Genomic DNA, 14,887 nt, shown 5'->3' on the forward strand with positions numbered 1-14,887 from the left:
TAGTATATACAATGATGTTCTCCTCTGTTATAGGCATAATCCAATTTAACTCAACCAAGATTGCCCAAAGCATTACTTTCTAATAAAACAAGTTAAATACACTATTTGGAGATTTCTTTTTTTTAATGATCAAAATCATCACATGATCTCTTTTTTTTATTTGCCTGCATTGTGTTTTGTAAGGAGGTTAAATGTAAGTGAGCCACAAGAAGAGCGCTGCAGACATAGGCAACGTCGATCCCTGTAATGAAGTGCAGATGCCCTTCAGTATATACCAACTTTAACAAAAAATGTTCTAAGAGGCATTGTGATGTGGTTGAGGAGGCATAGGGCTAGATTTACTAAACTGCGGGATTGAAAAAGTTGAGATGTTGCCTATAGCAACCAATCAGATTCTAGTTGCATGTATTTAGTACATTCTGCAAAATGACAGCTAGAATCTGATTGGTTGCTATAGGCAACATCTCCACTTTTTCAAACTTGCAGTTTAGTAAATATACCTCTTAGTCTGCTCCTGATTTCTGCAGAAAGGACAAGTACTTGAATAGGGCTAACACTGATTTGCGCAATAGGTGCAGAGTAGAGAGATATGCATTTGCATTATGCAATAAAAAAACAGGTGTCAAACTTGCCTAAACCGAACTTGTTTGCATGTGGACATCTCCTTTAATTTCATTGTTTTGCATAGTTATTTTGTTCTCTTAGTGGATACCTGTTTTCATATCTTCTACAATGGGTAGCATTATGGCACAGATATTAGCATTGCTGTCTCTGTCACAGAGATGTGGCCATGGCTGTATTCCAAATGAATACTGGAGTGACAGTATCAGAACCAACCAGTATAAGTGATGACAGCAGAACTGATCATTTATGTAAATATTATTTACAAATGATTGAACATATAGTAACATCCTTGGTGTATTTTATGTATTAAACTGTGACTTCCACTTGTTTTTCCTAGTATGTCAAATTGCTAAAACACATAAAACAAGTAAGGTATTTTAGCATTCTATTCAGTAATATAATTCCAAGTATTAGTGGTTCCAAGGTTAAGTAAAAATTGCAAAACAATATCTGAAACAATGTATAGAGGAGCACACAGTGTTCATATCATACTTGCCAACTCTCCCGGAATGTCCCGCATTTCGGACTCCCGGGAGAGTGTGGCAATCTCCCACATTGGGCAGAATTTGGTCCAAAAGGCCGCAATTCACCGGGTATCGCGGGGGCAGGGCCAAATGACGGGGCTAAAGCGTCGGGGCTAAAATGAAGCGATTTTCTGAGCCCCGCCCCCTGCACGCCCACGTTCCCTCTGCAGCTCCCGAATCATACTTGCCATAAGTTGACAAGTATGGTTTATATTGTGCAAAATCCAGTCATATTATTACTAATTGTCTCAAGCGCCCATTAAACTTTAAGTCCTGTCTGCTTTAGGGGAAGCTGAGTTAGGAGGTAAGAATTCTCTCTCTCTCTATCTATCTATCTATCTATCTATCTATCTATCTATCTATCCATTTCTATAACTTAGAATAATCATTTTGTACCCCAGTTTCTATTATGTATCCTTAGGGTTCTATAACTGTATTAGGCTTTTGGAGCAGAAAAAGTTATCGCTCATAACCCGGGATTTCTTTTAAACTGCTGTCAAACCTCCAGTTTTTCTAACTCTGACTTGGAACCTGTAGGAAAAATGAATCATACATAGTCAGTTCTCTTGCATATCTATGCTCACAGAATTGCCCACTAACTAAGAAACGCTTAAATAATATATTTGTAATCTAAAATAACTAATATTCCTATTAAAATCCATTTCAATCATGCAAACTGTTTTGGTTTGCTTTCAGGTTTGCACTATATAAGTATAGTCCGTACTTTCATTTGTAAAAAAGACACTTACTCTACCTAGGCAGATTTCAAAACATGCAACCAAGTCAGCAGTCAAGCTGTAAGGATGTGTCAAATGAGTTTGTTTTGGTGGTGTGTGGCCCCAGGTATCCCTAGTGGAAGCAGGAAAAATTTAGGTTCCATCGAGACAGTGATCTGAAGTATTGCAGTTATTAGGTTAGTCATGTCGAGCCAGAAGCTAGTGAGCTTTGGACAACTCCACCATATGTGGATGAATGTCCCTTCTGCAGAGCAGTTTCTCCAGCAACGGTCAGAGGTATCGGGTAACATTTTTTTAAGGAGTGTAGGCATGTAGAACCAGCAATATAAAATTTTGTAAACATTTTCTTTGATTTTTATACATATGGAATTAGAAGCAGCACTCTCACGAATTTCTCTCCACTCATCAGGAACAAGAGCCTCTGCAATGTCCCTTTCCCAGACCAATTCATGGGGGTCTCTTTGGTCCAGTGCAGCCATGGAGAGTTTAGAATAAAGGTTAGATATTAGGCCTGCCATGGAGGATTGACGGAGGCATAGGTACTTAAAAGAGGTAAGTGGGCCGGCAGTGAGCCAGTGCTTGTTTGTATTATGGAAGTTACGGATTTGTAGGTATTGATAGAAGGATTTGGTAGGGGCTTGCTGAATATCAGAGAATTGAGGGAAGATGTCAGTACGGGTGAGGTATTCAGAAATCTAACACTTTGAGAATGCCATGAGGAGAATACAGCAGGCTTGAGACCAAGGGGGAAAATCTGGGAAATTGAATAATGGTATAACCGGGGAGGGTTGAGGAGATAAAGTATACTTCTGAGAGACAGAGTCCCAGATTGCCAGGGAGTGAGAAACAATAGGATGGAGCAAAACTCATTTTGGGCGCCGGGGTCGTGGGAGTCATAGAAAAGATGCAGGGGACAATAAACTCAAAGCATCAGCCTCAATACGATTCCACATTCTAGGGGAGTTGGAGCAACACCACAGGAGACACTGAGCAAGATGAGCAGAGAGATAGTAGCGTTTGAAGTTAGGAATGCCTAGGCCGCCACTCTGCGAGGACCTCTGCAGGAATTTTAGGCGAACTCGGGGGCGTTTACCCGACCAAGTAAATCGGGAGGTTATGAATTGAAGAAATTTAAACACATAGGAATGGACAAAAATGGGGAGGGTCTGAAATAGGTAGAGGAACCTAGGGAGGATATTAATTTTGATTGTGTTAATACGACTTATCCACAAAATAAGACACCGGGACCATGTATTTAGGTCAGATTTCACTTGAGAAAACAGGCGGGGCGAATTAGCTTGAAAGAGTTGATAGTATTGTTTAGTAATAAAAACTCCAATATATTTTTTTTTTTGGCGATGCCATTTAAAGGGAAAAATTTGATCTAAGTGTCACGAGCTGCGGCTCCACGACTGGCTGCAGCGGCTGGCCTCTCTTTGCTGCGGGCGTCGCTTCCGCTTTCCTCGTCCCTAGGCAACAACCGGGACACCTGGTGCTCCCTGCCACCACGTCCGGCCCGCTGTCAAACACGCGGGCCAGTCGTGGTGGCAGGACGCGCTGGGCTGTGTAACTCGGCCTTTCATGACTGATTGGGGCATAATTATTACGGCCACCTGACTGATTATGGATTATGGCAACTGGGCACTCTGTGTGTTCATTGGTCCACATAACTATTTAAGGCAGTGAGGACTGAGCCTCATTGCCGGTTATAGCTTCCAGTCTCTGTTGCTGACCTGCTCATTTCTCCTGCTCCTGTGCTATTTTGGATTGTCTCTCTGTGTATGTGACCCCTGGCTTGCTTACTGGACTTTGTTGGATTGTATGTGACCCTGACCTCTGCCTGTTTTACGGATACGTTGCTTTCTGCCAGCCCTGATCCTTGCCTAGGCTTCACTCTGCTGCCTGCTATTGCCAATCTGACCTCGGTCTGTTTCTGGACTCCACTACCATCTACCATCAGGCCCTTGTCTGCGCTGCAGTAATATTATAAACTACTCTGAGTTAAAGACCTGGGGACATCTGAGTACCTGTGAGCGTGTACAGCTCTACGGGAAGGGCGGCTGCTATAGGTGAAGACCTCTCCTCCTATTCTACAAGTTTATGATATTTTCTGCCAGCCCTAACACTAAGTGAGACTTATCAGATCCAGATATATAAAAATCCAGAACTTCAGTCTTGTCTGTGTTGATCTTATATCCAGAAAAAAAGCCATATTAGTCAAGTTCAGACAAAAGGGAGGGGAGACAAGTGGTCGGGTTGGCCAGAGTGAGTAGAATGTCATCAGCGTAGAGTGCCAACTTGTGCTCTACAGAACCCACTTTAATGCCCAAGATCTGTTGATTAGCACAAATCCTGGCAGCCAGTGGTTCTATCATGAGGGCAAAAATGAGCGGTGAGAGGGGACACTCCTGTCGCGTGCCGTATGAAATCCCAAATGGTGTTGAGGTGGTGCCATTAGCTGAAACAGTGGCTAAAGGGGATCTACATCAGGCCAGTATGCCTCTCAAAAATCTACCAGAGAAGCCCATCAACTCAAGGACTCCACCCATAAATGATTTTTCAGCATCTAAAGCCATAATCAGGGAGAATATTTTCCCAGTGTGGATAGAGTGGATTGGAATGGAAAAGTTTTAATGCCTGTTTTTTATTGTAACAGGGAGTGAGGGTAGAGAGGGGAGGGTTTGGAAGTGTGTGGGGGAAAGGGAAAAAATAGTGTTGGAATGCTAGGCCTTAAAAGTCAATGGATTAAATTAATTAATTAATTTAGATAGCATCACCAATTACGCAGCGTTGCACAGAGAATATTTTTTCATTCACATCAGTCCCTGCCCAATGGAGCTTACAGTCTAAGTCCCTAACATATGCACATAAAGACACATAAACACTAGGGTTACTTTTGTCAACAGTCGCTTAACCTTCCAGTCAGTTTTTGGAGTGTGGGAAGAAACTGGAGCACTCAGAGGAAACCCACATAATCACAGGGAGAACATACAAACCCCACAAAGATAAGGCTATGATCGGGAATCAAATTCATGAGGCAGAAGTGCTAACCACTCTGCCACCGTGCTGCCCACAAACGCTTTGTAATAGGAGTGTCTCCACCAATCTCCAAAGGTTTATGAAAGCGGATTAGTTGCTATTTATCTTATTTCGCTCTAATCTGAGATCATCATCACAGTGTTTCTTATCTTTCATCAAAAAAATAATAAAATGTGTGTGTGTATATATATATATATATATATATATATATATATACTAATTTTACTTTACAATATAGTCTTATTTTTAAATAATATATGTGAAATGTCTAAATGTTTGGGGTTTACATTAGGGAAAATATTAACTTTATTGTTTAGACAATGCAAATAAGAGCTACCAAAACAGGCCTCAGAGGCCATACACCTGCCAAAATGTTAAGATGGCTGCAATGAATAGGCAAACTAACAAATTAATTTGGCTGAGCTAATTATTTCACTACACATTAACCTCAAAACATGATCTGTTAATGTCCCTTTAGCTACAGTTTAAAATGAAGATGCTTAACATGTTACTAATGCACACACAACTAACTTTTTAACAATTTGAAAAGCAAAATTGGAATTACTAATGGAATAGGACTGTAGTCTGAGCCTTGCTATCTCAGATCACATTAGGACAATTCTTAAGATGTGCGATAAGCTTTAACTGCCTGTAATGGAGTGGGGAGGTAATACTTTAGTATTTATCAGAGCTGTGGTAGAATGTCAGATTAATATTGGACATATTTTATCTTCATGAGAATTTTACAATTGGGCTTTAGTTTTCCTACATCCTACAAGGTGCAATCCCACACAAACCTTTTTTGAAGGTTTTAACAGCAAATTGTATACATTTTTAATATGCAGATAAAGCTTTTGGTCATTTTCCTGTATAACTCAGTGTTCCTTTTGCAAAATCACTCTGTAGTCCAAACATATATGGCTGCCACTGCTAAAAAAACAAACAAATATTTCTGCTTGTTCCCAGGAGAGCATAACCCGATCTCTTTGTATGAGCCAGTCAGTCATCCAGCTTCTCCGTGGTCACATGATGACAGAGAAAGGAGGCGGACATGGTTTCATTGTTGAAGTTCCAAAGCCCTTCTGCTCAGTACATCCTATGTCATATCACTGATACAGCCATGATAATTGTATGACACTTAGCAAATTGCAAAAAAAACTAATAGTAGCTTTAATCAAAATGCTACCATCGCATGTTTACCCTGTCCCTAAGTACAATGTATGAGATTGTCAGAAAAGCATTAAAATCATGCATAAGCCATACAATACATTTAATGTGCTTCTAGAAATAGAAGGTTTTTCTAGATAAACGATTGAATTTGTTTTTGTTATTGCAAATAGTATGATTAAAAAATGTTTTGTAACTTTTATGCGTTTTTTATTTTAGCCCATGTTACATGTAGAGTGAAGTTATTATCATTAGCTAGATCTTTAACTGGTAACAATGTGGTACTCTATGTTCATATAAGTGGGTTTGATCAATGTGTTTTCCAATAGAACATGTTTTATTTTTTATCACACTGAACTTTAGAGAAAAGGGAGCAGAATTTGTGATAGAGAATAGTGTCCCCTGTGAGTGCTCTATTTTCAAACAAATTGAATGCACCTTGTGCAAGCACAAATATGCGATCTAACCCATAAACGTCTGGATCACATAATGTCTGCAGAAATCTGAGCAGATCGATTTAATTTTTTGTACACATTGTGAAAAGATGAAAAACAGGCCAGACTTTCCACCTCATTACATATATTTCTGATGTGTTAACATTACAATTGTTAATATGGATTAAAATGGATAGATATTGTGCACCTGCACCCCAAACATATCCTTACTCACACTTTTACAATGATGAATTGGTTACATTTTGCAGTCTGTCTGGGAAAAACTTGTTAGGCCAGCAATATAAAAATGCTTGCTGAGAGCAAGAAAAATGATAAATGTTAAATATTCTTCTTCATACATATATAAAGAACAATGACAAAAGCAGTGTTCACTATTTGTTTGAGTCAAAATTATCATTATCTTAGAATGATCTTTTTATTGTTCATACTATAGAAGATTTAGTTTACTCTGAGGCTATATTTATTTGTTAATGCTAATCATGTATCTTTAATACTTAACTTGGCCATGATGTAGTAATGCGTTTTCCGGAAGCAAGCCTGTCTACAGTGCTTCCATTTATATGATTTGCTGCAATACTGCAAGTTCCATTCTATCCATTACGCTGAAAACTCTCGTAGTTTATCACAGTGCTGAGGTAAAATGATGCTTAGCTTATATGTGTGTGAATGCAAACAGCCTTTGGAGTGTTGTATTGAGATTTAAAAGTTAAAAATGTCCACAAGATACTGCACTTATGGGGAATGGATTCGGCGTTGCCTCAAAGTAGTATTTTTGTTTTGGTCAATTAAAATAAAATTACAATTTCTGTGCATGTTGCATAATTGTGTTGGTTGGAGGAACTTCATTTCATGTAGGTGCGCTTGACAAAATAGTCTTTTTACATCAGTTTGACAGGGGCCTCTTATAACTCTATGAATTTGATGACCTTGATCCTTTCACTCTATGGACCTGAGTCATTAATAAGAGCAAAGCATAAAAAGGAGTAAATTTGCTCATTGGCAAAACCATGTTGCATTGGAGGGGGAGGTAAATTTAAAATGTGAGGACAGATTTATAGTTGGGGTAGGGCATGTTCTAGATCAACTTTAATTTTCAGTGTAAAAATAAAGTTATCAAGTTTTTGTGTGCTACGTGAAAAGGCAACCAGTATTTTCCTTATGTGCAAAATAATAAACTATTTTGCACCCCTTGCATTGTAACATGGTTTGTCCAGGAGGAAACATACTTATTTTTTTTTCTTGCTCTCCTTAATGACTCAGACCCTCTAAGTCTGTGGCCTCTTTCGTGCCTCCATTCTCCTCCTAACATGACAACACTGCTTCTGTCACATGAATCCCTGTCCTCACAGAAACACACGGGCGAGCAGAATACTGCCTCTTATGAGATCAGCATACTCATCGCCTGAAACACGCTTAGATTTCAAAAACCTCTGGTCACCAGTGCTGAATCAATTAGTGTAATATTTTCTAAGCATGTTTGTCAAACATATGTTTGAAATTATATTATTGGTTCATATGTTGGTTTAAATGTTGTACAAAGAGCTCTTCATAACATTACCCTTGTCTATTTCTCCAAATACTACTTACACAATATATAGATGGTGTGTATAGTATATTCTGCTGTGATACGGCCTATAAACACATTGCCCTGAAAAAAGTAATCAGTGTAAGGCAGTGGTTCCCAAACTGTGTGCCTAGGCTCCCTGGGGTGCCTCGGCGATCTCATAGGGGTGCCTCAGCCAGAGCCTGTGGTAAGCAAGGTGGGGGACTACTTGGTAATAATTTTGGCTTAGGGTTGTCTTGAAAAAATTATGGAGACCCTAAGGGTGCCTTGGACTGAAAAAGTTTGGGATCCACTGGTGTAAGGTTTTGTACAGCGCTAGAAATTGTCATGCAACAGTTTCTCCTCATCGGTGCTTCTATGTCTGTAAAGGGCATCCTGGGTATATGTAAGCCCTCCTTGCACACACAGCTTGCGTTTTGGCAAGCTTTAATTCATAAGGTTGTAAAATCTTACTTATTCTTACTAATTTACTGACAATTGCCAACTATGCTTCTGATATGTGTAACATATTCAACAAATCATTGTAAGATCCTAAATTATGCAAAGCATGCACACACTTTTGGTCTTTTTAACCCCCAACTGCAACCCTGATCATATGTATTACACTAATATGAATCTATGGATATAAATCTTGTGTTTTCCACCAATATTAGTCTGACTATAAAAAGGTGCAATGTTACAAAAAACAAACAAGAAAAAACATTATTACATTACTGTGTGTTAGCAGAAATGAACACAACTCTGGTTTATAGGTTATTGAACCTTGAGGTGGTTGGTTGCTTTGAGCCTCCAGCTATTAGTTTTAAACTAATTTCAGTCTACAAGAAAGCAGTTTCTGTCTCTTGAGTCTGAATATGATCTGTTTCGAGCTAGCCTTGGACTGACTAGTGATTGTGTGGTATCTGATAAGCTTGGCTTCTTTTAGTGGTAAAGATAGGGTCACAGTTACACTTATTTAATGGTTCTGTTATTTTGTGTAAATGCACTGGCATAGGATTTGAGAATATGCTAGTCCTCACTCTGACAAGTTTGTAGTATGATATTTAAATGGACAGATTTCTCCTGCAGAAGGGAATAAAAGCTAATTTGTTAATTAACCAATTTTACTCATCTTCTGTCAAATTCTATAGCAAGAGAAAGTCCTTAGCGCTGACAGATGAATTTTGAGAAAAATTAAACAATTGGCAATAATGTAACCTGCTGCTGTAAAAAGAGACTGTGGGCTCTTTAAAGGGGAACTAATTAAGAAAGAAACAGCACTGGAAACAAATTGCCAATAATCATAGATGAGTTCATGAAATGGGTAAAAAACATACAATTTATTAAAATACCAGTCAAATAAAAACAATGCAATATAATATTATAATATCCTATATAAATAGCATATAAATATAAATGAATACTGGAGATGACTCTATAATGACACCATTCATGAGACACAATTAGTAGATCAAATAAACCAATATACCAATGAAGCTATATCATAGAGTCCAATAAGGTTTACAGGATCACATAAGTTGATTAGCGGATTTCATGAAACTTGTCCAATCTATATATTATATTCGTTATTTAGCCGATGGACTGAACGTCTCGGTGATTAATCATTCTGTATCATATTTCCGCCAATAGCACAAGTACTAATTGAGATATATGAACTTCACATCGATCTTAATTGAGTATATTTTCCAAACACAATATATGAGACATGTGAATAAATTAATAAACCTTCTTCTGTAGGTACTTAAATATCCTTGATGAAAATATGTGTATATCTTGATAGAGGTACGCTAGAGTCCGATAATGTGGGTTACCTTAGGAATGAATATCAAACCCGCTTTCTCCACTCCCACTAGTCTCCAATCAAAGCGCACTAAGAGCAGCTTCAGGGGCATATTTAACAAATCACGGTAGTGCACTATTGTGCACTTACCGTGGAATTAAAGTCCCGATGTGCCCTCTGCAAATTTATTAAAGGTGCATCGCAGCAGATATCATGGATATCTGCTGCTTTGCACTCCTGATCGTTTTTGCGAGCAGTCACCATTCAACAGAATGGTGACTGCTCCTGGCCGCAATCTAACAAGTCCCGAAAAAATGCTTTTTTTTGGGAACTTGTCTTGATAATGTACGCCTGAAGCTGTCGTACATTATCAGAATTGAAGAAATCCACTGCTGTCAGCTCTGCTCCAACGAGCAGAGCTGGACAGCGCATGTGTGGAGGGATCACATGATCCCTCCCTGTCACTCAGAGCGCTCTCTCTGCAACGATACTGCTGTTTCTGTGTTCCCTTTTTAATAAATGTGAGAAATAGTTCAATCCTTATCCTTGCGATAAGGATTGATAACTATTTCTCACTTTTGCCGAATAATGATAAATGTGCCCCTAAGTCCGGTAAACAAATATTCAGCCGTCCGGGTGTTTGCTGATATTCCGCGTGCATGCTGAAGACGATGTCGTCCCTCAATCCTTAACAGCGTGTGTTCAAGGGGATTAGCTGGCATCTAAATCTTGTTGTCACGGACAGAGAACTGTATCATATAGAGGCAGGAACAAAGTATTGCGATTCCTAGTTTGAAAAAATGGTTGACGCGTTTCGTCGTTGGAGACGATTTCTTCCGAGGCATTAGTATCTAATGTCAAATGTTTGACATATTTCCATTTTCAGTTAACGAAATAAACATATTATCTTTATTTATAAATAAGCAAACTTTTATTAGTTAGCAGAATGATTTTGTATGTGCTACCCATCATTTAGCTGACAGTAATCAAGTTAAGTGTTTTCCTCCTTTTGAATTAAGAAAATCATTGAATAAGTAGTTTTTTTTTAAATACATGGAAGAATTTTACGTGTTATTGGGTTTAATTGGCTTTCTGCTTGCTAATTTTTATATATGAAATGTCACAACTTTTAAATATGTCTGCAAAGTAGACCCTCTATTTTAAATTTAGTGGTTTAATTTCCACTCAGTGTAAGTCCAATTTCACTAATGTACCAACTGCATGATTGTTACCAACAGATGATAACGCAAACTCATTCAACACATGTGTAGTTGTAATTGATTTTATAGTTTAGGCATTTGGCTTTTCACAAATATTTCACCATCCTGCTTGCATCAAATATGTTACATCCCCTAAGACATTTCGAAATAATTGCAGATTTTCTACCATTATGGATCGTAGCTCGGACCAGAAAATGAGTTAATGAAAGCAGAGCTGTAAGGTGCTCTGCAGTGTTGTTTTTTTCTCTCTCGCCAGATTGAATTTTTCTTTGTTGGAAATATGATGACTGAAAATTGCATCTGACAAAAGTGACATCATGAATTATAAAGGACACAGATTTTATCTCACATCAAGGCAGCTGCATCTGTTACTTTAATATGTCTGTGGAGAGAAACAAAGGAAGACTAATTAATGTACTTATGCAAATTTGGCACATTACAATGACTAGACCTGACAAATCTGTTATATTTATTTATTTGTTCCGATACAGTCTACTAATTTTTTTTTTACAATAAATTATATTGTTTTGTCTTTCTTTTATATATTTCTAAGGATACGTTGAAAAGTTGGGAAATTAATTGAACTTCTGGACTTGTGCATGGTTTGGGAATGAGTCGGGTTAGGGGCATTTATCTTTATTTATTTTTTCTTCACAGTGTATTACGGTAATAGTTTCAGTGTCTTAGAAAGGGGTTTTCACCTTAGTTAAAATTTTAATATAAACTAGCTCCACAGCTGTGCAAGCACTATTTTATTAACAGAAGAAGTTACCCTATTGTCAGCATTCTCTAGATATACGTATGTCCTCCCAAACCATTGTCTAGACACAGTGTATGTGTTTCCCTTGGCTGATAGAGCCAAGTTGCTATAGACTGCAGCACCTCTGCTCTAACACACCAAGTCATATCGCTGACAGCACTGTGAGCTTTCCAGTTCTATTAGTTTTCTGTACAGCTGCAGAATTTGTATTAATTATTACAAATGATTTCAAAGTACTTTTAAATGCATTATAGTTATCGCAATACATTTTCAGTAACATTCTTTAAAAGTCTTAATGTATATATTATATATAAAAAAGACAAATTCTGAGAATAATATATGACAAGAGAAGAGGTACTACCAGAATTATAGATACTTAAAACTATATCTGCTGTACAGAACAAGGGGAGTGGTACAATGCAGTTGTCCATGTGTGCAGAACAGCACCTGCTGAAAGGCTCACAATACATGGAAAAGATTCTGACAACCCTAAAATTGGAAAGGATTTGACCTGCTTAATTGTCCCATTTCTTTGCTATGCTGTGGACATCAAATTACTGTTCAGAGCACTCGCCTTGTAGTGACAACCTTATTAACCTGACCAGGCTGACATCATGCCGTCTACCAAGTTTCCACCAAAGGCCATTAGGGGGATTTCAGGATTAATGTGTCAGTGGACAAGAAAAATGCTTTCCCACACCTATTATAAGTAATTGAAAGGAGCAAGTAAGACATGGCATATATATTTTTTTCGCTTCACTGTTTTGTGCCATGCACTGTTGCACCGTTAGTTTCGTATAATCTCCATCCATCCATCTGTGTATATATATATATATATATATATATATATATATATATATATATATTGCAAGTACCACACACATAGGAATACAATGTTAAGGAATAAGCCATGGTATCTTGGTCAAGAGTGACCAGTTTATTCCATGGGCACATCTGATTAAAGGATTATGATCTCACTATGTTGTCTCGCTCTAGCGGTTAAGCACTGGAACAGGTGGCTTTTATTAAGGATAATAAAAATAGGTCTCCCTTGGCTCCCAGCACCTGCATTTGCTGACAGCATGACCTACTAGACACTGTTCTTACTATGTTCTGCTATGTCCTATTGTTGCAAATGTTACTTTCTGCTATTGTACTTTTATTATCATCTTTTTTACTAAAAAATTGTTCTTTAGATTTCAAATAAAATATGCTTTATGGAACAGAAAAAGGTTAGAAATATAATCCATTATAGATTACTACAATTATTATATTTCTGAAATATATTGTTGTACTGTACTACATTTATATTGTAATTTCAACAATTACCATGTCAATGTCTTGTTTTGTATAATCTCACTAATGTCAATTTGTGAATTGATTGATATGGTGTAAATATGTCAGTATGAAATAGTTTGATCAGAAAATGTAAATTTTTATGGGTGGGGAAAACATAACAAACAAATTATAATTACTACTGCTATATTATTATTGTTATTATTTTACATAATAATACTATTTATTATTATGTTTATATTGAAGTAATATTACTACTGTTACAATTTACTGTAGCCTATATTTTATGATTCAGGATACGTAATGCAAAAAGTTAAAAGTAAAGAGTAATATTTGAAGGAGGGTGTTACTACATAGGGGAAGGGGACATGTGACACTATTCTCCAAACCAGAATGCCCCCAGTCCATTCAAAATTCATGCTGCAATTGAGTTAGATTTTTTTTCATTTAAATCTATTTAAATGCACTCTGTAGAGTCATGATAAAAAGAGTAAGGAGAAGAAAGATTGAAAGATTCAGAATTACAACCGGAATGCTAGGTCATGGTGTGTTTTACAGGTAATAAAGCAGTCTCCGATTGAAGTGTGCATCCCACGGTTCCTATATTTTGCAATATAATTACAAGCTGTACTGTTTGGAATATAGATGATGTATTCAGTTTGGTAACTTGCCATAGCCTGCTTAGAACAGACTGGTGGAAGAGAGGGACAGGAAATTTTCAACTAAAGGCTAGCTGACAGGTGGCAGCAGAGATGATGTGGTAAATGAGTTTGTTCCGTTACTGGTGGCGGAGTTGATAGATAAAGGGAGCAAAGCATGCTTGGGAGATGATGGCATGCCAACATGGGTAATAGAATAAGATTGTTGATGTTGTTCCATAATTCAAACAATTTGGGATATGCCCACCAGATATGCAGAATGAATCCAGGATCTGTTTATACCTTTTGGGATATTTCTTCTGTAACCTTAAGCGAACATTGTACCAGAGGAACTTCTTTTCAGTTTTTTACATAGATTGAGCTGCTGGCAGTATTATCCCATTTGTCTACATAGTCATCCCTGTCCAAGGTACCTGTGGAAGCATTGGGAGCTAAGAGAGTCAAGTATACAACATGTACATTGGAGGCAAAATGTGTTGAAAATAGTGATAAAAGCATGAAGATGGGATAGGGAATTTTGATTGTATGTCAAGGAATGAGTGGAGTTCTGAGTAAGTGTCAAATCATAGGTAACGATGTTGAGGGTAGTTTTTATTGTTGTGTTGTCAACAGAAATAGAGATGTCAGATAGGTAAATTTTGTTGGCCTGTGTGAATTTTATTAGCTCAGTTCTAGAAATATTGAGTTTGAGGTGGCGAGTGGACATCCTAGATAAAATGGAGCAAAGACATTCAGGAACCATTACAGGTGATGAGAGATCCAGAGATGATAGGTATACTTGGGCATCATCTACATAGATTTGATTTTGAACTACAAATGAACTTATTAGTTTTCCAAGAAAATTGTAAAGATAGAGAAGAGCAGAGGACCTGATCCTTGTGCTGATCAACTGATAAAAGGAATGGAGAGGAGATGGATCCAGAGAAAAGGACATTGAAAGAATGATTTCATTACCCTATAACAACAGTATTTGAGGCTGGGTAGGCGCTGAAGAAAATGATTTGTTGGAGTAATCCCAAAATGAAAGTGAGAACCCAGAGTAGGGAGGCTTTCGGTCATTGA

General features: G+C 37.6%; 1 protein-coding gene across 3 annotated transcripts in view; it reads left to right on the forward strand.

Annotated features, from left to right (window-relative positions):
• IMMP2L (inner mitochondrial membrane peptidase subunit 2) overlaps window positions 1–14,887 on the forward strand; it is a 906,113-nt gene that overhangs the window by 481,318 nt on the left and 409,908 nt on the right. The gene's annotated exons all lie outside the window — the stretch shown is intronic.

The sequence above is a fragment of the Mixophyes fleayi genome, chromosome 4 (genome assembly GCF_038048845.1).
Source record: "Mixophyes fleayi isolate aMixFle1 chromosome 4, aMixFle1.hap1, whole genome shotgun sequence".
In the NCBI taxonomy this organism is placed as follows: Eukaryota; Metazoa; Chordata; class Amphibia; order Anura; family Limnodynastidae; genus Mixophyes; species Mixophyes fleayi.